The sequence below is a fragment of the Heterocephalus glaber genome, unplaced genomic scaffold (assembly GCF_053883595.1).
Source record: "Heterocephalus glaber isolate CG9 unplaced genomic scaffold, H.glaber_assembly_v1.0 deba00001569, whole genome shotgun sequence".
NCBI classification, from domain to species: domain Eukaryota; kingdom Metazoa; phylum Chordata; class Mammalia; order Rodentia; family Bathyergidae; genus Heterocephalus; species Heterocephalus glaber.
The window spans coordinates 13,625,879-13,651,082 of NW_028258354.1; the positions used below are offsets into that span (position 1 = coordinate 13,625,879).

The 25,204-nt window shown below is 41.0% G+C and overlaps 1 protein-coding gene and 1 pseudogene across 12 annotated transcripts in view; one reads left to right on the top strand and one right to left on the bottom strand.

The window, feature by feature from the left end:
- The window catches only part of Saxo6 (stabilizer of axonemal microtubules 6), a 77,594-nt gene extending 53,956 nt beyond the window's left edge, over positions 1 to 23,638 (bottom strand). For 3 of the 11 annotated variants that reach the window (XM_087192282.1, XM_087192264.1, XM_087192263.1), the window contains exons 1-2: positions 23,205 to 23,455; positions 3,084 to 3,304 (exon numbers count right to left, since the gene is read on the bottom strand). The gene's annotated coding sequence lies outside the window, so the exon portion shown is untranslated. Of the gene's footprint in view, positions 1 to 3,083; positions 3,305 to 23,200 lie in introns of all 11 variants that reach the window. The other 8 variants (XM_087192266.1, XM_087192288.1, XM_087192283.1 and 5 more) reach the window with 6 other exon arrangements.
- On the top strand, positions 3,300 to 19,951 carry LOC147823737 (ubiquitin carboxyl-terminal hydrolase 39 pseudogene; annotated as a pseudogene). Its single transcript, XR_015443404.1, has 4 exons — positions 3,300 to 12,885; positions 15,333 to 15,464; positions 17,677 to 17,793; positions 19,271 to 19,951. The product of XR_015443404.1 is annotated as a ubiquitin carboxyl-terminal hydrolase 39 pseudogene (transcript).
- Positions 23,639 to 25,204: the final 1,566 nt, after the last annotated feature.

Here is a 25,204-nt window from a genome sequence, read left to right on the forward strand (position 1 = left end):
TCTCCTGTTCATTGACTCCAATCAGACTGATGTTATTCTTCTTTTCATCATCTAGCAGCTGCTGGATTGATTTCTCGTAGTCCCTTACAATTTTAAAGAAAATTTTCTTTTCCTGGTCACTAATTGCAATGTTATCTTCTATATCTGAGATTCTGTCCTCACATTGGCTCATTCTGCTGTGTAAACTTTCAGTGGAGTTTTTAATCTCCTGGAAATCTGTTTTTATCTGTTTTATGGATTCCATTTGTTTCATATGTTGTGATTCCATCATGTTCCTCAGCTCCTCTATATTTTTTTATCTGTGTCCTCTCTAGACTTATTAATCATGTCTTGCAGTATGGACACAATCTCTGCTGTTATGTGAGAAATTATTTCTGATGGCATTTTTTCCAGATCCTCTTTTGTTGCCAGTTCAGGGAGTTCAGGTGGTTGAGTATCAGACTGTTCCATCTCGTTTCCCTTTCAGGTTGCTTTAGGTGATCTGGGAGTCTAGTTTTGAGACTTGTTATGTGTCTTCTCATTTCAAAGTGGGGGGATATGTGCTGCTGGCAACCTTGTGGCTCACCTCCTCCGCACTGGGGGTGGTGGTAAGGTCCCCAGAAGGTTCACCTCCTCTGCACTGGGGGTTGCTCTGCTCCAGGACTCCTCTTTTTAAATTGATTTTAGTACTTGACATATATCTTTTGAAAAGCCACATCATTATTCTAATAAAACATTATTCTTTTTGAAAGTAAATTTCATCTGTTCTTAGAACAGAAGTCATTCAGAACTAAATTTGTCAAATAGACAGAAAAATGTTCTATTTTTGGTTAAAAATGAGGTGGACTTTGAAGTTTTGGTTAGGAGAATGTGCTCTGGTATCATGCTGGGCCTCAGTCCCCATTGCACCATTTCATTAGCTTTTGAACATAAGCAAATCATGAAAGCATTCTGTGCCTCAGTTTCCTCATCTAGAAGATGCAGGTGATAATACCTATCTGATAATGTTGGTATGTGATTAAATGGGACAGTGTGGGTTTAGGGACGTAGCTCAGTGGTAGCGTGCTGGCCTAGTGCACACAAGGCCTTTGGTTGGCTCTAGTCACATACTTTTAATATAAAACAGGCTACCTTATACATAAAAAAGTTAAAACATTACAGAGATTACACAAAAACAATATATTCTAGTCTCAAAATCAAGCTATTACAAGACATACATCTAAATAAATGTTTTCAAAGAGACAGTTTTTCCTTTTCTACAAAAGATAAAGAGTGCCTGAGACAGTAAATACATGTCTGAGAGATCATCTTTAATCTCTTGTTGCCAGGCCTTCGCAACAATTCCATAAATGCACCCAGAGATCACCTAGCAGTCTCTTACACTGAGACAGTTCCATCAAGCGTCCTCACCCATCAGCAGCCTGTCTCAGAGAAGCACTAACTGATGACCTGCTCTGTAAATGCTGGAGCTCATTTTCCTCTTTGAGGCTCATCACTGTGTGCTTGACTCCAAAAAACAATGTCCTTCAGTTTTAACCTTCCCAAGAAACCCATTAGTCAATTTATCAGCAAACATTTATAAATTATCTCCCACATTCAAGGTACTGTGTGTGATCAATGCTTTTGGAGATGTTGAGAAGTATAAGAAGTGATTTCTAACCTATGAGAGTCTAGTGAGAAATAGAACACTTAACAATTCAAAAGGTAGAATTATACAAGGTAGGATATTAAAATGACAGATTCAGAGGTGAAAGGGGAAGGGAACTAACATAACTAACATTATGCTTATGCACTGTGCCAGTGCTTCTCATATGCTCATCACTTAATCACCCTGCCAGCCTCACTTTTAACTGCATTTTATAGACTCAGAGATTGAGAAAGTTGCCTAGAATCGCACAGATAGATAATGGCAGAGCTTGCGTTAAAATTTCTGATTCCAAAGCTCTGCTCTTCTGACTCTGAAGCATTGCCTGTCCCAATGTCTATCACGCATCCCATTGAATATAAGTGCTCTAAAAATTAACTGGAAGGAGTTGTCCCTTCAAGTGGTATCATAAGATATCATGAATAGAATACAAAATTTTAGGAAACCTTTGAAGCAATTTAAAAGCCAGAAATGGGATATTACCTGGTAAAAGGAAGGAAGATAGGTCTATTTCCACTTATAAGAAAGGCCTACACTGTGAGGAAAAGATGGAAAAGCCCATGCTGGTCAGAAGAGGATTTGATGTTATGTCCAACCTTGTTACAGCAAATGTCATTAGGGTAAAGAAGTGCTTCAAAAGGGACCAGCCATTTATTAATCAATGAGTCCTTCTTGGGAAGTGGAACCACTGGGAATGACATGGGCCTGAGTATCTCAAAACCTTGCATCACTTCTCAGAGATTCTTCATGTTTGTCAGACTCATCATACAAGACCAGCAATTTTACTTGATTATAAGCAATGAATACTTTTTAAAACACAGACACTGTAGAGTAGAGCTCAACATTAACATTTTGATATGGCACATAGACATATATAGCATTTAAACATTTTATATATATATATATATATATATATATATATATATATATATATATATGGCATTGATCCAATGAATGCCTTGCTTATAATGGGAGGCACCTTGAGCTCTGGCCCAGACAGCTGGGAATCAAAGACTGCTTTCCTCTACCGCTGGAATTGCTCAGGGTAAGGACTGAGGAGGGCCAGCAGATAGAAGACTCATGCATGGAGTAACAATTAATATTGCATAGGCAGAGTGGAGGGGAAAGCATCCATGACAGTCCTCCAGACCCACGTTCTGTTGCTGCTGTGAAGCCCAGCAAGCCTTTCCAGCCATCTCCTCTATTCTCCTGGCTCTCCCTATTCCCAGACACATTTGCCTCTTTACCTTTTCTGAGGAGGGAACCTCCCTTCTTCTCGCTCTCATAATTTCTACTTCTCCCTGGAATACCTGTCCTCTGAATATCATATGGCATTATCCTTCGCCCTCCAGATCTTGGCTCAAACGTCCCTTTTCCAGTGGGGTTGTTTTTCACCATCCTAAGTCGGCTTGTAAAGCCAACATCTGACATACCTACATTATACTTGTTTATTGCTTACCTCCCTCCACAGTATTAGTTCCCTCAGAGAGAGGACTGTGATTTCCTTCACCCCAGCACCTGGAGCAGTGCCTGAAGCATAGTTGGCATGCAACAAATAATAACAGTGAATAATCTGTCTGGTAAGGCTTGATTCCAAAACTTTCTCCCTTCCTTTCTTTCGTTCTTTCGTTCTTTCGTTCTTTCGTTTTCTTTCTTTTTGTTTTTGTCTCTATAAAACACCTGCCAAGAGAAAAAGAGAAGTTGCATTTATATAAAACTTAAAAGAAGTTAGAGCATTTGTGTAGTATAATCTCGCTTTTAAAAAAAACTATGTATTTGGGGAAGCGCGAGTCCAAGTCTCAGAGCAGCTCGGGGCCGTGCAAAGCGGGAGCGGGAGCGGGAGCCCGCGGCCCCAGTCCCAGCGGTGTGGTGCGGCTGAAGCGGAAGCTCGAGGTCCAGGAGAACTCTGAGCCCAAGCGGGAGGTGCGAGCAAAGAATGGCCGTGTGGATTCTGAGGACCCGAGGAGCTGCCACTGCCCATACCATTAACGAGAGTGTGTTGGATTTTGACTTTGAGAAACTGCTCCATCTCCCTCTCGCATATCAATGCAAATGCCTGTCTGGTGTGTGGCAAGTACTTTCAAAGGCCGGAGTTCCAAGTCTCACGCCTACATTCACAGCGTCCAAGTTAGACACCATGTCTTCCTCAACCTCCACACCCTCGAGTTTTACTGCCTTCCAGACAACTATGAGATCATCGATTCCTCACTGGAGGACTTCACATATGTGTTGAAGCCTTCTTTCACAAAGCAGCAGATTGCAAACGTAGATAAGCCAGCCAAATTTTCCTGGCCTATGATGGTACCACTTACGTACCGGGCATCGTGAGACTGAATAACATAAAGGCCAATGACTATGCCAATGCTGCTTTTCAGGCTCTGTCTAATGTTCTTCCTCTCCAGAACTGCTTCCTGGAAGAAGATAATTATAGGACCATCCAGCGCCCCCCAGGGGATATCGTGTTCTTGCTGGTGCAGCATTTTGGAGAGCTGAGAAAGCTGTGGAACCCTCAGAATTTCAAGGCACACGTCTCTCCCCATGAGGTGCTTCAGGCTGTTGTTATTTGCAGCAAAAAGACTTCAGATCACCAAACAAGGGGATGGAGCTGACGTCCTGTCTTGGTTTCTGAATGCCCTACACTCTGCTCTTGGCGGCACAAAGAAGAAAAAGAAGACTTTTGTGACCGATGTTTTCCAGGAGCCTATGAGGATCTTCACTAAAAAGCTTCCCCATCCTGATCTGCTGGCAGAAGAAAAAGAGTACCAGGAGACAATGGTGGAGTCTACATTTATGTACATGACGCTGGACCTTTCTACTGCCCCGCTCTACAAGGACGAGAAGGAGCAGCTCATTATCTCCCAGGTGCCACTCTTCAACATCCTGGCAAAGTTCAACGGTATCACTGAGAAGGAGTATATGACTTACAAGGAGAACTTTCTGAACCGCTTCCAGCTCACCATGATGCCTCCATATCTAATTTTTTGTATCAAGGGATTCATTAAGAACAACTTCTTTGTGGAGAAGAATCCAATGATTGTCAACTTCCCTATTACAAACGTGGATCAGAGAGTATTTGTCTGAAGAAGTACAAGCAGTCCACAAGAACACCACCACCTATGACCCCATTGCTGACATCACGCATGACAGCAAGCCCTCGGAGGGCTCCTACTGGATCCATGTGCTCCATCATGGGACTAGCAAATGGTATGAATTACAAGACCAGGTGACGTCCACCAGCAGTGGGCTTGCAGGAGGAGGACAGTGAATAAGAATACTGAAGCTGCTAGCTGCCATCTTGAGTCCCTGCGTGTGTGCGCCTAATCTGAGCTGGTCTGCCCGAGACCCCCTGAGCGCCAGCCCTAGTCCCCTGCGCTTCCCCATAACCGCTCCGACAAGATGAAAGAAACTATCATGAACCAGGAAAAACTCACCAAATTGCAGGCACAAGTGTGCATTGGTGGGAAATGTCCATGTTTACCTTAGTCTGCCTACTCAGCTACACAGTTTGTGGTTACAGGAACTGCTTGCAGGAAGAAGGTGGTTCATAGAACAGCTACAGCAGATGATAACAAACTTCAGTTCTCATTAAAGAAGTTAGGGGGTAAACAATATCTCTGGTATTGAAGAGCTGTGGATGGAAAAGCACCACTTGCTACTGGAGAGGATGATGATTATGAAGTTCCAGGAAGTATGCGTGCTTCATTTCTTACCCAGAGTTACCAACTGCCAGTTCTTAATACCATGTTTGTAAGAAAGAAATACCGAGGCAAAGATTTTGGACTTCATATGCTGGAAGATTTTGTTGATTCCTTTACAGAAGATGCACTTGGCTTGCGTTACCCTCTGTTTTCTTTCATGTACACAGCTTGCAAACAGTACTTTGAAAAGTATCCAGGAGACCATGAACTCCTTTGGGAAGTTGAAGGTGTTGGACACTGGTACCAGAGAATACCAGTCACGAGAGCATTACAGAGAGAAACACTTTAAAATTACAGCGATTTCCCACAATGAAGCCAAAAAACCTGTGTCTGGAGAATATGGTCTTGCAACTGTTCCAGAATATGAAGCAAAAACTGAAGATAATCAGTCTAATGAGATGCAGCTAACTATTGATTCTTTGAAAGATGCCTTTGCAAGCACTTCTGAAGGTATTGCAAAAACACCTGTTTCTACTCATACCCGGGACAGCCATTTGAAGCAGCCAAAGATTGGAAAGAGATTTCAGGATTCTGAATTCACTAGTTCTCAAGGTGAAGATGAAAAAACTGCCCAGACTTCACCTGCAGCCTCAATAAATAAATTGGAGTCCACTGTGTGTGCATCAGAGAGCTCAGAAGACTTCCTGGAAGAAAATCCAGAGCAGAGAGCAACTGATTTTGAGGATGAAAGGGATAAAAATGCACGGCCTACACCTGAAACACAGCCACACCTAGAGAAGCAAGATGGTGAAAAACAGCTAAGTTCCCAGGAACTGCAGAAAATTTCAACCTTGGACTGTCCTCCACTACTATACCTTCTTGTGTCTTGTGTCCTAGCCTTTGCTTTTGGTGTGGCATAAATTTTGTGGAATGGATGGAATTCATAGGAATCATTTCATTTAACTGCATGGTCCAAATATCACCCACGTGCTCAGAAGAGCACAACAAATCTTCAGCCTGCTGCTCTGCTTTCAGCAGGGACCAGAGACTCCTGCAGTAAGTCTCTAGTCCCACCTGCCCAGTGTGCCATGCAAGGTTAAAGAAAAACTTAAGACAGAGTTAAAGTCAGAATTGCTTAGTGGCCTATGGAGCAGGTTGCTGACTTCAGACAGATGGAGCAGCAATGGGAATTTGAGCTTTGTTTCATGGTAGTCATGTGGGTGCTTTATTTTTCTTGGGCACTGAACCTGTGTACAACCAAAGAGAAGGCAAGAGCAAAGTGCCAAAAGATGCTAAAGCCAGTTGAACAATCTGTTCTTTCCAAGCTTAGAAATACTGAATACAAAGATACTTCAGACTAGGTCAAAGGGACAGATAGTGGTTCGTGGTTGCTATGGTAACCAACAAATATGCTTGGTCTCCAGAGGCCCTGCCCCTCAAGACCAGGATGGCTTTTGTTATGAAATTTGTGAACTTCATCTATTTCTCCGCTATTTATTTTCAAAGTTGTTAATAGTAACGAATTACTCATTACCTGCAGCTCATGTCCCTCCAAGCTCAGAGATAATCCTGGCCCATCTCTTCTCTGCTGTGGTGTGTGGTTCTGACCTCTCTCAGAAGTTTTATAGGAAGCACAGAAAAGCACGCTGGAGTGTGGTGACGAGGTGACCAGAGCTCTGCTCGGTGACTTTTATCTCAGTTCCCTTACAAGGGGGATAAAAATATCTGCCCTACTACCTTATGGGGTTTTTTGAAGATGCATGAGTCTTTAGATATAAAAGTGATTTGCAACTGTTCAGTGCATTATCTTTATTTAAGAGGGATTATTCCATATTATTTAATAATTTAACTTGGCATTCTTCACATAGATGCTTATTATAGGTAATAAACACATGTCCTCTTAAGTCAACCCGAACTGAAAGACAGTGGCTGTCTTCTGGGTTGAGAAGGATTCCAAGGCTGCATGCACCTGAGCTTGCAATGGTAACAATCATTTAAGGATGTTTGATTTGTGTACAGGAGGCATTATGGCAGCCCACGAGCTGTGCATTTGCTGCCTCAGTTAAGGGATTCTTCCATTACTATGTGCTGCTGCACTGGGAGGTTGGGGGCTCACTATTTCTCTGTAGCTTGTTAGATACTGGTTTTCCAGAGCTGACTCATAAACTTGTCACATTTCAGGCTGAAACCTATAATTTTATTTTTTAAAAACAATATTTTGATTTTTTTACTGGCAATAGAGAAATGTGTTCATTGTTAGAAATTTGACAAATAACAGAGAAACACACAGAAGAACAGAAGAACAGTCCATAATCCTCATCATTTCTGGATATATTTTGATCGTAGGTTTCATGCCTTTTGATCAGATTTTTTAAAATGATAATTAGCTGCAGTGTGGAGAATGGTTTGTCGAGAGGCAGTGTGGATTCAGGGAGACCAACTGGGAAATCTAGGGGAGAGATGAAGGGGACTAGGGCCTCCAAAAATTATTGGTTGGGAAGACAAGCAGGGTGCAGTTTGGGGGACCAAAGGAGCAGCCCAGAAGACTGCAGGGAGAGGGTGTAGGGATTGGAGGCAAGGGAAGAGGGTAGTTTGAGAGAAAGGAAATGGCCTCCCTCTTTTTGCACACTTGCACTCACATACATGTATCACACACAGATTTTTATTTGAGAATGTGTATATTTTTGCATCAGGATAGGGCTTTTCATTTATCATGAGCAATTTTCATGCTCTCAAAACACCTTCTAAAATATTATTTTGAATGCCCCTTCATTTGCATTTAACTCCCTAGACCAGACCCATCCCCTTTATATCTTCTCTATGCTGATGCTCTTCAGATGAAAATCTCCTTTCCCATCCTCTTCCCCAGTATTCTATCCCATAGATGTAAACTTGGAAGGAACATCCTTGTTCTATGCACCTGGTGATTCCCTAGATTAAATTCCTGAAACGGACTTACTGGTAAATAGGCAGATCCTTAAGGCTTTAGACACATGTCAAATTGCCTTTCAGGGAAGTTGTACCAAGGTTGTACCTTCTACCAGCGGTTAACCAAAACCAAGTATTTGGTGATCAATTACCATTTAAAAAATGTGTGTGTGTGTGTGTGTGTGTGTGTGTGTGTGTTTAATGCTATCTAGTTTCTATTGTCATCACTTGATTGACTTTGAACATGATTCAGCATAAGACTGCTTGTGTGCAGTCTGGGTGGTAAGCAAGGTGAATCCTACACCCCAGCCTCCTTTAGTGTGAAGACATGAGTGTAAACATCTCCCACACTGGCCACTCAGTGGGGAGGGCTGGCAGGAAGGAGGAAAGCAGGTTCTAAAAGAGTTTCTTGGTGGAGGAGATCTTTGTCCATCTCAATAGATGGTGTGGTTCCCACAAAGCCTCCTCCCTCCCTGCTGATTTCCTGTGGGCCAGCCTGGGAAAGGGTGTGGTCACTGAGAGGCAGCAGTGTCTCTCCTCAGCGCAGCCGCAGCCGCAAGAGCCAAGATGTGGTGGGTGGTGGAGTCTCTGTAATGCTGTGAAAACAGCCCAATTGCCCAACACATCCAGGGACACCCATGCAGACTGTCCCACATACTGTGACCTTTCCTGACTGGGTGGAGCGTTCTCAGCTGAGAGCCAGGGCTCTGTGTGGAAACTTTCAGAATCTTCTGCAGAGCCTTCCTGGGCATCTGCCCAGCAGCAGCAGAGACCCTGTGTATTAGGAAACTGCAGCACGGTCTAGCGTCTTTCTGTTGGTCGGTGGCTTTCAAAGGACAATTGCATCATGCTGCGAGGCTACAGATGTAGAAATCACAGGTACCTAGGTGAAAGGAATCTTAAGAATGTGTGAGACTCAAGATAGGCCAACAATGGGGATTGAGGCAATTTGGTTATTATTTCATAACCACACCAATTGGAAAAAAACCCTAAAAAAAATGCAACCCACAGGAAAAAAGAAAGCACCATTATCTTTTGCTTTCTGGACAGCATAGACCTCTGTCACATTTTCTATAGTAGCCAAGTAAGAATTTCTGAGATGGTGCAATTAGACTAGGCCCCAGGGCCCAAATCCAAAGGGAACCATTCCGTGAGAAGTTAAAGATGAAATTAGAAAAATTTCAATAGAAATTACAAAGAAGTGATATTGTTATTCAATGTCATTTAGATGTTTCTCTTTTTGTAATTATAAAATAATACATTTCCATTATCAATCATTCAATTTATGGACAACTACATAAAGTAAAAGCTTGTCTTCTCTTACTCCTTCAAACATTACTTCTACTTTCTAAAAGTTTGGTATGTATTTTCCAGAGCTTTGATAATGCAATTATTAATATTTATATAAGACTACAGTACATGACCCATGTATATGTTTATTAAGCTGCTAGCCTATAGGAAGTGTTCGATGATATTTATCCAAATACACAGTTTTTTTGTTTGTTTGTTTGAAAACAGGAGAATGTTTATTCCAAAAACACATAAGGAAATAAAGGAAAACACAGGAAAATCATCTACCTACAACAGACGACTTATGTAACTGACTTCATGATCTTATTCCCAGAATCCCAAGGCTTGATATCTGTAAGACATTATCTGTCCTTCAGAGACTCCATTCTGCTCAGAAATAAATTACATCCATCTGTAAAAACGTTCTGCCTGCTGAAGCAAAAAGAGAGATAGACAGGAAGGAGAAAGGAATATCAGTTTACAATAACCTGATCCAAAAACAGCTGGGGACAGCACAGGGACATTCTGGACTGGAAGGACACATGGGCCCTTCTGGTGCTCTCCTGTAGGCAGAATCCATAAAAAATGGACAGGCCCTGGGAATCTGCAGTCATTCTGCGTTCAGTGACAGCTTCAGTATTTTTTTTTTTTTTTTTTTTGGAGAAGGAAATATAAAGATCAGAGCAGGAATTAATGAAATTGAGACATACAAAAGGAAAAACAATAAAAAGGACCAATGAATCACAGCTGATTCTTTGAAATGATAAACACAATTGGTAAATACTTAGCCTAACTTACCAAAAGTGGAAAGAAAATATTTACATCAATGGAATTAAAAATGAAAAAGATAAAATTACCATAGTCACTGCAGAAATCTAGAGGATTACAAGAAACTTTTTGAAATCAAATATTCCAATATATTGGAGAATCTAGAAGAATTGGATAAATTAATGCACACATAAGAATTACAAAAAATTAACCAAGAAGATAGAAAAATCCTGAACAAACAATTAAAAGGTGATAAAATCGAGGCAGTAATAAAATCCATCCCAATTAACAAAAACCCAGCATTTTATCTCGACTTCCAGGAAGATCTACTGCCAATATTCAAACTCTTCCATGAGATTGAAAGGAAGAGAACATTGCCAATATCATTTCTTAAATCTAACATTTCTATGACATCAAAACAGACAAAATTACAGGCTAATATCCTTAATGAATGTAGTTGTGAAAATCATCACAAAGATACTTGTAGCTACTTTTTTTTTTTTTTTTGGTACCGGGGATCGAACTCAGGACCTTGCACTTGGGAGGCAGGCACAGTGCCACTGAGCTAAATCCTCAGCCTCACAAAGACACTTGCAAACAAAATACAACAAATCATTAAAAAGATCACTCAACATATGTAAATCAACAAATGTAAAATACCACGTAAACAGAAGGGCAAAAGTCACATAATCACTTCAATAGGAGCAGAAAAGGCCTCTGACAAAATCCAAACATCGCTTTGTGATAAAAAAAAAAAAAACCTTGATGAAAATATGTATACAAAGATCTTTACCTCGAACTGATAGAAGCCATTTATGACAAACCTACTGTCAATATTTTAGCACTTTAGTTTTCAGAGCTCTGAATTTTTCATATTTATTTCTTTACATTGCCTTATCATCCCTGTCTTGGAATTCTTGTTTACTGACTGTAACTGCCAAAGTTTTATTCATCTTTTGTCTTCTTGGTTTTTTGAGACAGGGTCACATTTTGTAGTTCAGGCTGTCAATGTACTGACCGTTGTCCAGGCTGGCCTCAAACTCTCAACCATCCTCCTGCCTCGGCCTCCTGAGTCTTGGGGTTACAGGCATGAACCACCATGCCCGGATGTTGTCGAGGTTTTATAGCATTAAATAGTCTTGTGTAATTGTTTTGTCCCTTGGTTAATGTTTAATTTCAAAGTGAAGTTTTTATTTCATTCTACTTTGTTTAATTCAATATGTTTCATAGTAGCTGTGACATTTTTCCTTTTTTATTCACCTTTTGCTTTCTATTCTTATACTACTGTATTTTACTATAGAATCTGTGATTCTCTCTGACTTTATCTGGGTAGGCTAGGCCAGAAATGCACCCTTTCTTTCCATCACTCCACAAAATGTCAATCTCCTACTTGCAGAAACATGGATATGCTACTTTGTATATTAACCAAAGAAGGTGTGAAAGCGAAAGATTATCCTGGGCTCTCTGGGTGACAGACTGGAGATGTGACAGTATAAGCAGAGGTTAGAGTGATGCTCCTTGAAGAAAGGGAAGAATAGATGAGGACTGCATGCAGCTGCTGAAACCTAGAAACCTCTGCCCCTGGAAAATGATAACCACAGAGAGAACTGATAGAGTAAAGGAGGCTGCAGGAGGATAAGCCACTGCCTGGGACTCATGGTAATTACTAGAGAGAAAACAGTTTGACCTTAAAAGATGCCGTATGTTCTACACACAATGGAAGGTAAAATAATGCTGTCTCAGAGTTCAAACTCTACAGGACACAGATGTTCCAAAAGACAGACTGGGGGCTGGCACAGAATCATGGAGAATGAGACAGTCAGCCACAAGAACAGAATTCCTGATGAAGACCAGGTTTGGTGTAGTCAAAACTGAGTCTCTCCCAGCTATCAGGGAAGTGAAGAAGAAGAGCGGCAAAGGAGACAGGTTGGATTGGGAAGACACATGAGAATGTACACAGCAGCAGCAGAAATTTAATAAGTGCTGGAACTGTTTGGATTTATGAGGTGCTCTCAAATATGCACCTCTATTATAATATGTATCTGACATGTATTTCCAAATAACTTCAATAGTAATACTATGATGTAGTATTTACTAATTTCCACAATAGAAGCATGGTTCTAAGCCTAATCCTCTCTGGTCCTGCCATATCCTTGGGGTTGGGAAGATTCAGAAGGACAGTATCCCTAGACACATCAAAGGATTTCCTTTGTTGAATCAATATCATCTCTTACACTTTGGGTATGAAAGTTCAAGTCAGTGACAGATGAATGAAGGCAATAGATTAAGCAATCCTGCAGTGCTGTGAATACTGGTGGGGTCCTGGAACACCATGGATGTCATCAATAGGTCGTAGAACCCTGCGGAGTGATAACTGGTATGATACCAACCAGGGTATCACACTGAGTGTTACGAAGGACAGTGATCTGGTGAACAGATAGTGTCTTATTTGCTTTTTTAGGGGGTGTATACATTTAATTTCTTATCTTTACTAATAATTCTCTGAGAACAGTCTCAGACTCTTACCTGATATCAGCAATTCTGCAAAGAGTTGAACCATGAAACTTAAAGAGAAGAAAAAACACCAGAAGAAGAAACCCTTAAAACGACCTGTGAAAACGTCAAGGATTACAAGAGGTATGTATTAGCATATTCTCGAGGAATAGGGAACCAGGAATTGCCTTCTAAAAACAGGGAAAAGAGTGGACTTCTAATTTGTGGTGGAGGAGCAGAGGAGAGAAAGATGAAGAAAAGAAGTGACCAAAACAGGGAAGGAGGGAGATATGTATGCCTTCACAAAGGCTCATGTAGTCTGAGAGTAAAGAGAAGGTTAGATGATCCAGGTCTTGTCACTGTGCCTTAGGCTTGGGGCTGCCGATTCAATCACTCTGGGTCACTCTCATCCTTCATCCAGACTATTTTTTTTCTTTAAAAAATGCGTTTTCTGCCATTTGACTTCTTCCTAAGGGCACTGGGAGAGTAAATGAAATTTAAGTTTTCGTAGTACTTTTTCCCTTTTGATGAAGAAACTGGTTCATAGAACTGAAGAAAACAGTTTTTAAAATAAGTTGAAATGGTGTGCAAAAATGACTATAAAGTCACAAATAATTATTTACTCAGGAGTAAAAAGCTAGTTTTGTTTCAGACTATGAAGATATGTCTCCAGAACTTTAAAATTAATTTTACTGGTATAGTGTAGGTATACATAATGATCATATTCATCATAGGACATTTGTACCTGTACATAATATATCTTGATTTTTTTCCCCATTCCCCTCCCCTGCCTTCAACCCTTCTTCCCCTCCTTACTTACAAAGCTTTATTACCATTTTATCTTTCTTTTCTCGTATTTTTTCTTTTCCCTTTCTTCCTTTCCTCCTTCCACCTCACTAGTTTCTCTTTTGTGCAATTTCTTCCTATTTCACAATATTTATAATACATTTTGGTCCTTATTTACACTTTCAGTTTCTCACACTAGAGAGACAATGTGATATTTATACCTTTGTGTCCATTTCACTTAAGAGTATGCTCTCAAGGTGCATCCATTTACCTAGAAATGTTTTGAGTTTAACCTGCTTTATGGCTGAGTAGTATCCCATTATATAAAAATGCCACATCTTTTTTATTCATTCATCAGTTGATGGGCATTTTGGTTGTTTCCAAAATTTAGGTATTACAAACTATAGCGCCACAAACATAGGTGCACATATATATGGCTGTGGTATGATACTTTTAGTTCTTTTGCAAAGATACCCAGAAAGGGAATAGCTGGGTCAAATGAGACCTCTAATCCTAGTTTTGTTTTATTTTTCTAATCCTAGTTGTTTGAGGAATCTCCACACCGATTTCCACAGTGGTTGCCAGTCTACATGCCCACTAACAGAGGAAAAGGGTTCCTTTTTCCCCACAGCCCTACCAACATTTGTTGTTGGTTCATTCCTTAATAATAGCCATTCTTCCAGGACTTCTTTGTGAAATGTAAGAAATACACATGCACACACATAAACATGCATGTACCGTTTAACCATGAATTATGAAATACGAGATAATATTTGGCTATTTATGGAAAAATTAGAAACTAACAGTTGTGTTACCTTGGAGATTAACAGTAAACAAATACCTATTATGAGGGAGGACCCTCATTCAGTGGTGGGAGGGGACAGATTGGAGCCACACCTAACATTCCAAAGAGTGGCTCACATTTTTGAGAACAGTCTGATACTTCAATAGATTTTCAGATTTCTTTATTTTCTGTTGGTCCTTTGTACAGAGGGGCCTGAAGAGTGTTCTTGTCTTTATTTCACTTTCAGTTACATGAGTATATATTCAAACATGTCAAGTGTAAGCCATGAAATATGCAAAGCACATACCCATACTTACTCATACACACACAAAATACAAAAATAAACCAAAGCATGATAAATACTATCATCTAACATAATTGTCCACTTACTGTATACCAAGTCTGATTATTTGCCTCTCAAAAACACCTTACAACCTGACTTCACTAGAAGATTCCAAGCTCTAATAACTACTACACATAGAATCAACTGCTAGCATGTTGATGAGCAAGTCAACAGGACAATTGCCCTCAATTGACTAATTCATAGGCTGAGAAAAATACCGTCATCATTAACACATCTTTCACAGAGACCCAGGGCTATCAACATCCTAGTCGACTGGAAAAGCAGAGTACATGGAGAGAGACAGAGGCTTCTATGGCCACAGAAATAGGATTTGTCACTTTTCATTTTCTTTGGTAGGAAATACAATCACAAGATCAAAGCTAACTACAAGGTAGCTCAATAACTAGAATACAGTGGTCTGTCCAACTTGAAAGGTTGAAGCAAGCAGTTTCTGCACCAATGAAACTTTGTGCAAATGTAATGATCTGTAACAAGTACTGACAAAATAAATACTGCTCTACATTTAAAATTTTACCAATAGGAGCCGTATTGTTTACCCTTGAGGATGGAGGTAAAGTGTATTCAGTGAACATGTAAATAGTAGACTCATTATATGTTTTACAATAGATACACATAAACACCAAACTAGAACTGTATCGTTTTTATTTCATTTCTCAGGAAAGTTGGATTCACAAGATGTTCTGCAGGTTAGAGCCAAGGTACTGGCCCATACTCAAGGCCACAAAGTGGTGGATAGTTCTTCCTCAACCTCAGGGGACTTCTCCTATGAAGACAAATTCTTGGATGCAGGTATGGAAGCGGGGAGTACAGAAGGGGAGCTAGGGTCTAGGAATATCTCAGAATTGAGTTGAATAGTTCTGAACATCAGTTGATTCAAGGGTTCTCAGCCAGAAAGAAACTGAAAATAATCAGCAGTGGCAGCAATAAATGTCAAAGGGAAAACACATGAGAGGACTTCAGGAAGGCCAGGATCATTGGAGAACTGGGCTCTGCTCAGGAAATAGTAGGAGAGTGCCCGGGAGGATAAGACCATGATCAGAGTCACATAGGAACAGTATGTCAGTAGGAACTAGGGAAAAGCACGGTAGACTGTCAGGAAAGAAGAAGCCCAGAATAATAGGATCCTCAAAAGATCTTACTTAAAACACATTAAAAAGATAGCCAGTCCAAGAACACAGCACATCCACTTATTGTCCTAGCCAGTATTCACACATGTGTTCCTACACAAACCCATCTGCATTGCTTCTTATTTTTCTCATTTTCTTATAATCTTTCACATGCACATGAATTCAAGACTTTCACTTTTTGACCCTACCATGCAAATAGTAATAATTACTCTGATTTCTAGATGACCTTAGAAGCCAGGAGCCAGTCAGGAGATAAATTTGTGTAAATAGAAATGCAAAATATATACGTTTTGTCTGGATCATTTTTGCTCATCCTTATATTTATGAATGTTATCCATGTGGCATATGATTACAGTGTATATTGTCATTACTCCCTATATTCCATTACATGGAGAAAAAATTTATTCATTGATTATACTTTGTTGGGCCTTATGAACAGGAACAGGAACATAAGAAGATCATGAATATTTAATTTCTTCAAACACAAAAATTTACCAAATCATTTGTTTGAGATTAAGAATCTCTAGGAAGTAAGATGTAGACAAAGTATGAAATATGTAGAAGGTGGCAAGCAATATGAAACAGTACCAAGTTCGAGGGGCATCAGGCACCTTGAGGGCAGGATCCCTGTAGAAACACAGAGGACTGAAGTGCAGCAGTTCCTGCCCAAGTAAGACATCACTGTTCAAGACGCAGTAAGTATTCCTGGGAGAGGATGCTGGACAAGATGGCTTTGGAGAATAGCAGAGGGTAAGCAGAATGGAATCAGCTATTTCAGGTATAATCTCTTGATTACCCTGCTCCCATTTTACAGACAAGTTCATTCTCAAAGGTCTGAGGTGGAACAGAGGTGGAGCAGACCCTGTTTGTTCAACAACTGAATAAATGACCCCTTTTCTCCAAAACTGCCCAGGTTCTGTTTCCAAAACTCACCATGTTCATTTTTCTATCTCCCAAAAATTTATTTGAAAAATGAAGGGTGAAGGGGTAAGGGAAAAACTAGCTCTGTAGAGCAAACTTGAGCCAAAAAAAGAAAAGGTAAAAAGAGCAAAAATTAAAAATACACCCTGGGTTTGGGAAACCCAGGGTGGGCTACTGTGAAGAGTAAAGATAGCGAGCTCCTCCCGGTTTCTGGTCTTCCTCATGATGTCCATATCTTGTGGAGCTCATAGGAAGTTCTACATATGGGGTCCAGGAATCATCTGGCACTGCCCTGGAGTCTTGTGATTTACAGGTCCCTCCCACTTCTCTAGTCAGTTTGCCACATTCTACCTCCTATATCAGAAGGTTAAAGATCCAATAGAAATGTGGAAGCACATTTCTGAAAGACGAATTGGGATCAAGTCTGTAAAGTCTTCATTTGAATGCTTAGCTGTGCCATGCCCAGTTCCTAGAGAACCATCTAACAGTTTGTATCTTTGCATGCAGGTCCATCTTTTATTCATATTCACATCAACCCTTCCATGTATATGACTCTACATTCACCAAAATAAATGAGTCAACATTCACAATTCCTCATGAAACTTATACTCCACAGCTTTCACTGGCACAATTTATTACCAGGAAATTGAGCCAATAAAAATAGCAATAGTAATAATATCTAACCACTAGTGAATGTATATCATATTTTAAACATATTTGAGTTCCCAATATTCTGTATACATCTCTAAAAATATATAGAAGATACCCAATCCCAGTGATACCCACCACATACATAATTTTAATAAGTTCTCTTTAATTTTGTGTGAGGAATTACCATGGGTGGTAACAATGGCAGAAACAAAATATCTACTCCATATATGTTTTAAAATGACACAGACCCAGACTATGCTATGTATCAATAATTTTGTTGCTGCTGTTTTCTTCCACTTCAGAACTGCACAACTCTCCAGAGGATACCACTGAGACACATGAGATGGTCCCAAGTTCAAATCTGGATGCAGGAGAGAATTTCTCAGTCTCAGAACATTTGTCGTGCGTCTCTTCTTCAAGTGAGTGCATTCCTATGGACAAGGATGGTAAGGCAGATGCAAAGGTGACCTGAGCTTGGACAAGAGGTGCAGCTGAGCAGCCTCCCAACCCCATTCATTTCCTTTACATACACGAAAGGTCTTCAGGGAAGAGGGATGAACACTGACTCCTCTGAGGAGGGGCAGATAGGAAATCTGCCTTCTAGAGGAGGACAGAGTTCCTCAGCACACATTTTCATGTGAACACTGCGGCCACTGTGGGTGAGGCAGTGGCCTATGTGATGTGCAGGAGGTGGAAGCAGAGTCTTCCCCCTCAGATCACTGTATAAACTCACCTCACACTCACATGTCACACTCCTTTGTACTAAATACAGACCATTTCTCCTCCTTTTTATCTTTCTCATAAATATCTCCTCTCTCCCTATTTTCCCAGTATCAGTGTTACATAGGTACAGCCTTATGCTCACATTCCAGAAGTCATTCTCAGACTCACCCACCATTTTACACCTTAATCCTGTAAATAACTTCATATCACCTCACACAGATAAACTATTACCTCACATGGATAACCTGTTTTAATTTCATAATGCTACTAGTAGACAAAATACTAGAAAACTCTTGTGCCCTTCTAATATGTATATGTTCTCACACAAAAGTCACTTCTTCACCTCGCCTTCAGCCCTTCACAGAGCTGCATGTGCTGAGGTCATAAACACTTCCTCCAACATGTAAGGCTATTGTCACACCATCTACCAATATTCACAGTGAAATCACATGTGCTATCTCACACAGTATCAGACACACACACACACACACACACACACACACACAGACACATCACTATCTGCTTTTGCCAGTACCAGACAGTCACCAAAGGTATACCAGAATATATGTACGTATACATACATGCACAGATTCCGCCCCAAAAATGTATACACACTTCGGGAAAAGAAAAACTTGTATAAATATTTTAATACTGCATTTATTGAGATATAATGAGATTAATGCAAGTTATCTTTGGGCACTACAATTACAAGAGGTGCTCAAAGTTGAGCCCATTAGCGGTGAACTGCTGCTTGGGTGACCTTGGTCATTGAGATTGCTACATACTTGTTTTCAATTTCTTCCCTAACAGCTGACAATGTAGTGGATTTCCTGAAATCTACAGCATCCTCAATGGTGCCCCATATTTGGGTACTTGAAAAACATACTATTTTTCTTTTCCTGAAGTGTGTATACATTTTTTGGCAGACTCTGTATATGTATACACACATACACATACATGTCTATATACGTGTGTGTATGTACATATATAATTTATAGTAGTTGCCTTACACAACTCATTTTTCACATAGGATTACAAAGTATGTACATTACATGACACAAACCACACACAAAATATGACCCCACCCCAGGACATTTTCATGGCCATCTTATCTCATTATTTTTGATAAGCTTTCTTTTCCAAATACCAACATACTACCTCAATATGTTCCAGGTCCTGAATCCTGCAAGAGGCTTTTAAATCAAGATTTGATGGAGAAGGAGACTTTCTCCTCCATGGCACATTCTCATTTACCTTCCTCCTTGGCCAATAACCCCTTAGAGTCTGCAACATCTACTGAAAAGAAAAGAGTCCTGAATGTCTACTATAAGCCTGTCCCAATGAAAAGGGGTACGGCTTCCTTGGGGGATACAGAAGATGATTTGGAGCCCCCCGCAAAGATGACAAGAATAGCAAGAATGACCTTTCCTGAGAAGATCCCTTCAAAAGCCAGCCTCTCTTCTGTGTGCCTAAGAGACGTCCTAACTGACAGTGAAAATGGCCTGCACGGGGAAGGCCAAGAGGAAAGGGAAGAGGCTGAGAATCTGGCCTGGGATTCAGGGCTGGAGGACCTGTACAGTGGCTTTAGGTGCATGGGCTGCGACCAGGTCTTCCCCAATATGCGGATGCTTAAGAAACACCTGGAGGATGGAGTTGAGGGTGGTGCTTCATGCCTTAGTCTTGCATTTGCCAAACTAAGCAACAAAACAAAGCAAAGCAAGAGAATCACAGAGGGGGAGGATGGGAATATGACAACACCTGGAGGTGATATGGAGACACTTTTGACATTCTTGTTACTTTTGGCTTTTTGTGGCTTTATGTTTTACTATTATAATAAATAAAAATTAAATCATATGTTTCTGGAAGTAATCAATTAGAGACAATAACTCAAGAGGGCACCAGAAAACTTTTCCATCCACAAAATAGCAGAAAAAATAAGCATCTTCACAATCTAAGCCTTTGGTTAGTTTTTTTTCTTTCCATCTCTGTTCTCTCACCCACATCAGCCTGCTCTTTCCAGAATGGGTCTCAAGGTTTGTATTTACCTTTGGTTTATTATTTATTTTCATTAGTACATGTTGGTAATACATAAAGTTTACAGACCTGGGGAGCAATTGGTACGGGTACATAACACATCTTACACTTCCTTTGTATCATCCCCTTTCCCTCTCCTCCCACCCCCACCCTCTCCACCTTTTGATCTTTTCCCTGTTTAGAAAGATTTATCCCTCTTCTTCCTATCATCTATCTTTATTTTGCTCTTTATCTATACTTTGGGTTTCTCATACAAAAAAAACCTCCATGTGATATTTAAGCTTATGTGTCTGATTTATTTCACTGAACATTATGGTCTCAAGATGCTTTAATTTCTTTTTACAAATGACTCAAGTTTATCATTCCTTATGGTAGAGTAGTACTCAATTGTGTTTAAAAACCACACTTAATTTATCTATTCTTCTGTTGATGGACATATGGGCTGCTTCCAATGTTTAGCTATTATGAATTGTGTTGCTATATACATGGGTCTGCATGGATCACTGTAATGTCTTTAACTCTTTTGTGAAGATATTTGGAAGGGGAATAGCTGGATCAAGTAGAATTTCTAGTTTCAGTTTTGTGAGGAATCTCCATACTAGTTTTCAGCCCACTTGTCTCTGCCAGGTATAGGCCACAGGCCAGGGGTTCATGTGGGCTGTTAGATTTAATGTCCTTTGTCAGAGAATCTGGTGGTTCCCTTCTCTCTCTGGTATTGTGCTGTCCAGGATCAGGTTGGTTGGTTGTTCCTTGCCTCCTGATTCCTTGTGACATGCTCCCCCAGGGAGGGGTGCTGCTTGACCAATACAGGACTTCTTGCTCCCCTGCTGGTGAGAGCCACTCCTCTGGAGCAGGTGTGCTTGCTCATGTAGGGTCAGACACTGCTCCTCTGGCACAGGTCTGCTCTCAGGTGAGGCAGGGATGGTGCTCTTCTGGCACATGTCTCCTTGCTCACCTAAAGGTGAGTGCTGCTCCTCTAGGGTGGGTCTGCTACATAGTAAATATTTTAAATTTAAAATTCACATTGTTTTTTGATCACACCATATATAGGGGAAAGGGTATTAAGACAGTTAAATTTGCAAATGACAAGTGACGTTCACCATAAATTGCATCTTCTAACATTTTACCATTATTAATGGTTGAAACTCCAGAAGGTATTTGGGATTCCTCTTTATATCCACATTTAGTTATCTTACAAAACACTCAGTTATTAGTCTGTCCTTCTCCATAGATGTATTTGTGTGAGAAGTGCCTATGCTCCTTTGTGTGCACATGCAAACAGGAATCAAAATATCACTTCTCTTATCCCTGGAAAGAGTTTTTTTCTCACTGTCTCAGCTTCCTAACCTCCCACGAATTCCTTATATCATAAAATCTGATTGCTTCCTTGTCTCATACCACATGCCCTTTTCAGTGTCCTTGCTTTAACCCCCCACCCTTTCCTTCCAGTCCTACTTAGTATTCTGTGCTCTGAATTTCACATCTCATTTCTTTCAGCCTGTATACTCTGACCTTGTCCACCCAGGTAGCTCATCTACCATGTATGAGAATCCCTCAACTCCTAAGTCCAGCCATGATATTCTTTCCACAGGAACAGACCTTCTTCCTACTACACTGTGAGTGTTCACCTGCACATTGCAAGCACTTCAAGCTCAACATGTCCAAGGACCAACAAGCTCAACATGTTGGTCCAACATGTTCAAGGCCTGTATCTTCATGTTTTTACAGCCCTGCTTCTGGCTCGTGGCAGCAGCATTCCCAGGAATTTTGATCACACCTCGTAAAGACAGTCTTGAGAGAGGAGTTACAGAACTCCTTCAGAAAGTGACACGAATGATGGGATAAGTGTGTTCAAAGTGAAAATATTTTGAGGGCGAATAATGGTAATGTGTCTTTTAGTGCAATAAATTTTTAAAATTTAAACATTCACTGTATTTTCAGTCACCCCTTGCACATGAACTTTTTCGTTGTTTTGTTTTTGAAGTGCTGAGAATCAAACCCAAGCCTCCCACACACTAGGCAAGTGCTCCACCACTGAGCTACATCCCCAGAGCCAAACATTTTAAGTAAAAATGTTTAAATAACTTGAATTTTGGGGTAAAATAGTATTCTATCATAATTTGCTTGTTTCTATTGTTGGCCATTCAAGTAATTTTCATTCGTTATAACCAAAGTTGTGTGGTTCAATATTAGAGTAGTAAAAAAAAAATGATGATTTTTATCATCATGAAATTCTTTTATCTTTAAAAAATACAGTGATAAGTCATGGGAGTGTACCTCAGCAGTCGGGCGCTTGCCCAGTGTGTGTGAGGGCTGGGTCCTATCCCCAGCATCGCAAAAACAAAACAAAAAAAATGGATGAAGAGTTATATTTTCTACTGGGAATGCGGACTGGTGGTTGGAAAGAAGTAAAACTGAAGCCCAAACTGGAATCTACTGAAAAAGAAGCATACAAGAAAAATTTCACGACTGGTGATAAAGTATAATGCAATAAATTTGAAAGAAAAAGTGGCATTATTTAGTGAAGTTAAATATTTGCACACCTTATATACTAGGGAATCCTAAAATTACTGAAAAGAATATTGAATATAGGGTTTACGAACTTTGTTTTATAATTCCGGGGAATATGGCTGTGTTTGTGTTCATGTGGAGAAGACGGCTTTGGTATTGTTTGCCACGTGATGTGCAGTTTGCTTAGGGAAGCAAAATTGTGCCCAACGCTTTTGTTTGCCAACCGAACTGTGTGCAAACAAAAGCGGTCCTGAACCGAGGTATTACTCTACAGTAAAAAGAATAACAAACATGCGTCAGGAGTCACACAATACTAGTTCAAAGATGTGAAAGAAACAGACCTGATCGTCCCAGAGCTCCGCCTCCTCCCAGCCTGGTAGCTCAGGTGAACCCGTGCTGTGCCCTGCACCACCCTAGCTGAGGCGCCACCAAACCAGTACCACAAGGTCACCGAGCTGGGAGAAGAAAACCCCTGCGCCCAACCGCTCAGCTGAGCAGTGACTTTGTACCCCACGCCTCAAGCTCTGGCTGCTAGGAAGGGGAAAAGAACTGTACTACTTACTTCTCTCTGCTGAAGCCCAGTAGGCAGCGGTTCAAAGGAGCCACCCCGGAATCATCTCTGTCTTCCGGGCCTCAGCCACGCACTGGTGTAACTCCCCGGCGGCCCCGCGGCCCGGCCCCTCAGCCACGCGGGACTGCAACTCCAGGCGGCGCCGCAGCCGCGCCTCTGACCAGAGCAGGGGCGTCAGCGTCTGTCGCTGACTGACGGAGGGGGAGCTCCCTCCCGCTGTCCATCGTGACCCCTGTCCCTGGAAAACCAATGCCTGGAAGTTTTATGGCAGGAAATAAGTGAAGAAAATCTGTATTCCCCAAGGAATAGGTGTGGCACTCTAAACTAGAAGACTCAAAAGAAAATTACTCTTTGTAACATAATGGACCACAGGGCGGCCTCAGCAGAGAAGCTCGTCTTCTCTTCAGTCTCCTCTTCCTCTCCCTTCTCCTTCGCCCGGATTAATAGGTCTGTTTCCCATTCTCCAAAGGCATTCCTCACCTCTCCACTGCACACCCAAGGGTTAAGCCTTTATATTCTGTTTCCACCGTTATGCCTTTTCACTCCAATTTTTGGAGAAAATGCTGTGCCTCCTTGAGCAATATGCAAGTGAGAGGGACCATACTTTGACCAGGGGATTTCTTCTGATTTTACAATAAGATTGACTTCAATTCAGACTTGTTCTCCACATTTTAGGTCCAGGAGTGAAGTGGAGGTAAGGGATGTATAGAGCGCCTGGATTGTGCTGTCAGCCCTGCCTGTTTTAAACTAATCTACTAAGACCTTAAGACCTCCAGGCTTTAGAGCTCTGCTTCACTTTTCTACAAGAATGTCCTTACCTTTCCCATAGTCAGTCTCCCCTGCTGTTGCCAAATGAGATCCTAAGACGTTCCGTGTGTTGAGTGGGAATGATTATGCAATACCATATGTTATTGCTACAAGAATAATGTGCTCAAATCAGAACACCAGGATCGGAACACAGTACTGACCCTTCTAGTTGTTAATTATGTGTACAGTCTCTGAATATTTTCCTCTTCAGGATAACAATTGCTACAGAGTGCTATGTACACACATGTTATTAACATAGCACTGTCAGGGAATACCATCGATGCCAATTATAGATGCTGTAGAAATCAAATGAGATGAGAAAAATGAAGTGTGGTTGGCTGAATAAAAGAAATAATACATCAGAAAATTGCTTGCAGGGTACACCTAATTGTGAACCTTGTAACAATTGAGTATTGTATTAAATATGTGCTAGGTTAAGTCTGTTGTTACTTTAACACAATTAAAACGTTGGATCTATACAGGGCCATTTATTCACAATCAAAATAAAACAAAAAAATACCCCAGTACCCTTCTCCCCAGGAAGAGGGGAAATAGTATTTCTGCTGTACTTCATGTTAGAGTCTCCTGAGTTGGCCATCTTCCCATTTATTCTGTTTGACTTTCTGTTTTCCTCTGAGCTACTCACACACCTTCCAGCTCTATAGATTCATGAATTTTACCTGATTGCTTGGGGACCAGGCCTGGGTGAAGGGAAGATGGGCCTGTCTGAGATGGAGAGTGATCTGACTGAACTGGAGGGGAGCTGACAGATACCACCTCCGATTGGCAGGTAGTCATTCACTCATGGGGGAGAGGCGTGCACAGCCAATTGGGGGATGGGCAAGGAGATGAGCAAGAAGGGAGATCGTGCACCCAAAATGATCAGCGACAGGAAGAGGCACTTGTGGAATGAGAGGAAGCTGTGGGGTTGCTGATGAAGGGGCACCAAAACTCCAAAGGTCAGAGGCCATGAAAAAGGGATCCTCCAAAAAAGCCACAAAGAAAACGGCTGGCTTAGCGGGCATTTCCATCAACCGGGTCTCTGGAGATTGCCCTTCAGAGAGCTCCACCACTCTTACAGGCTGAATCTTTATAGCAAGAGTCTCCTTGGGACCCTTAGAGCTGAGAAAAGGAAACCAGGTTGGATGGAACTCTTGCCAGGCCCAAGGGCAAAGTTCAAGGAG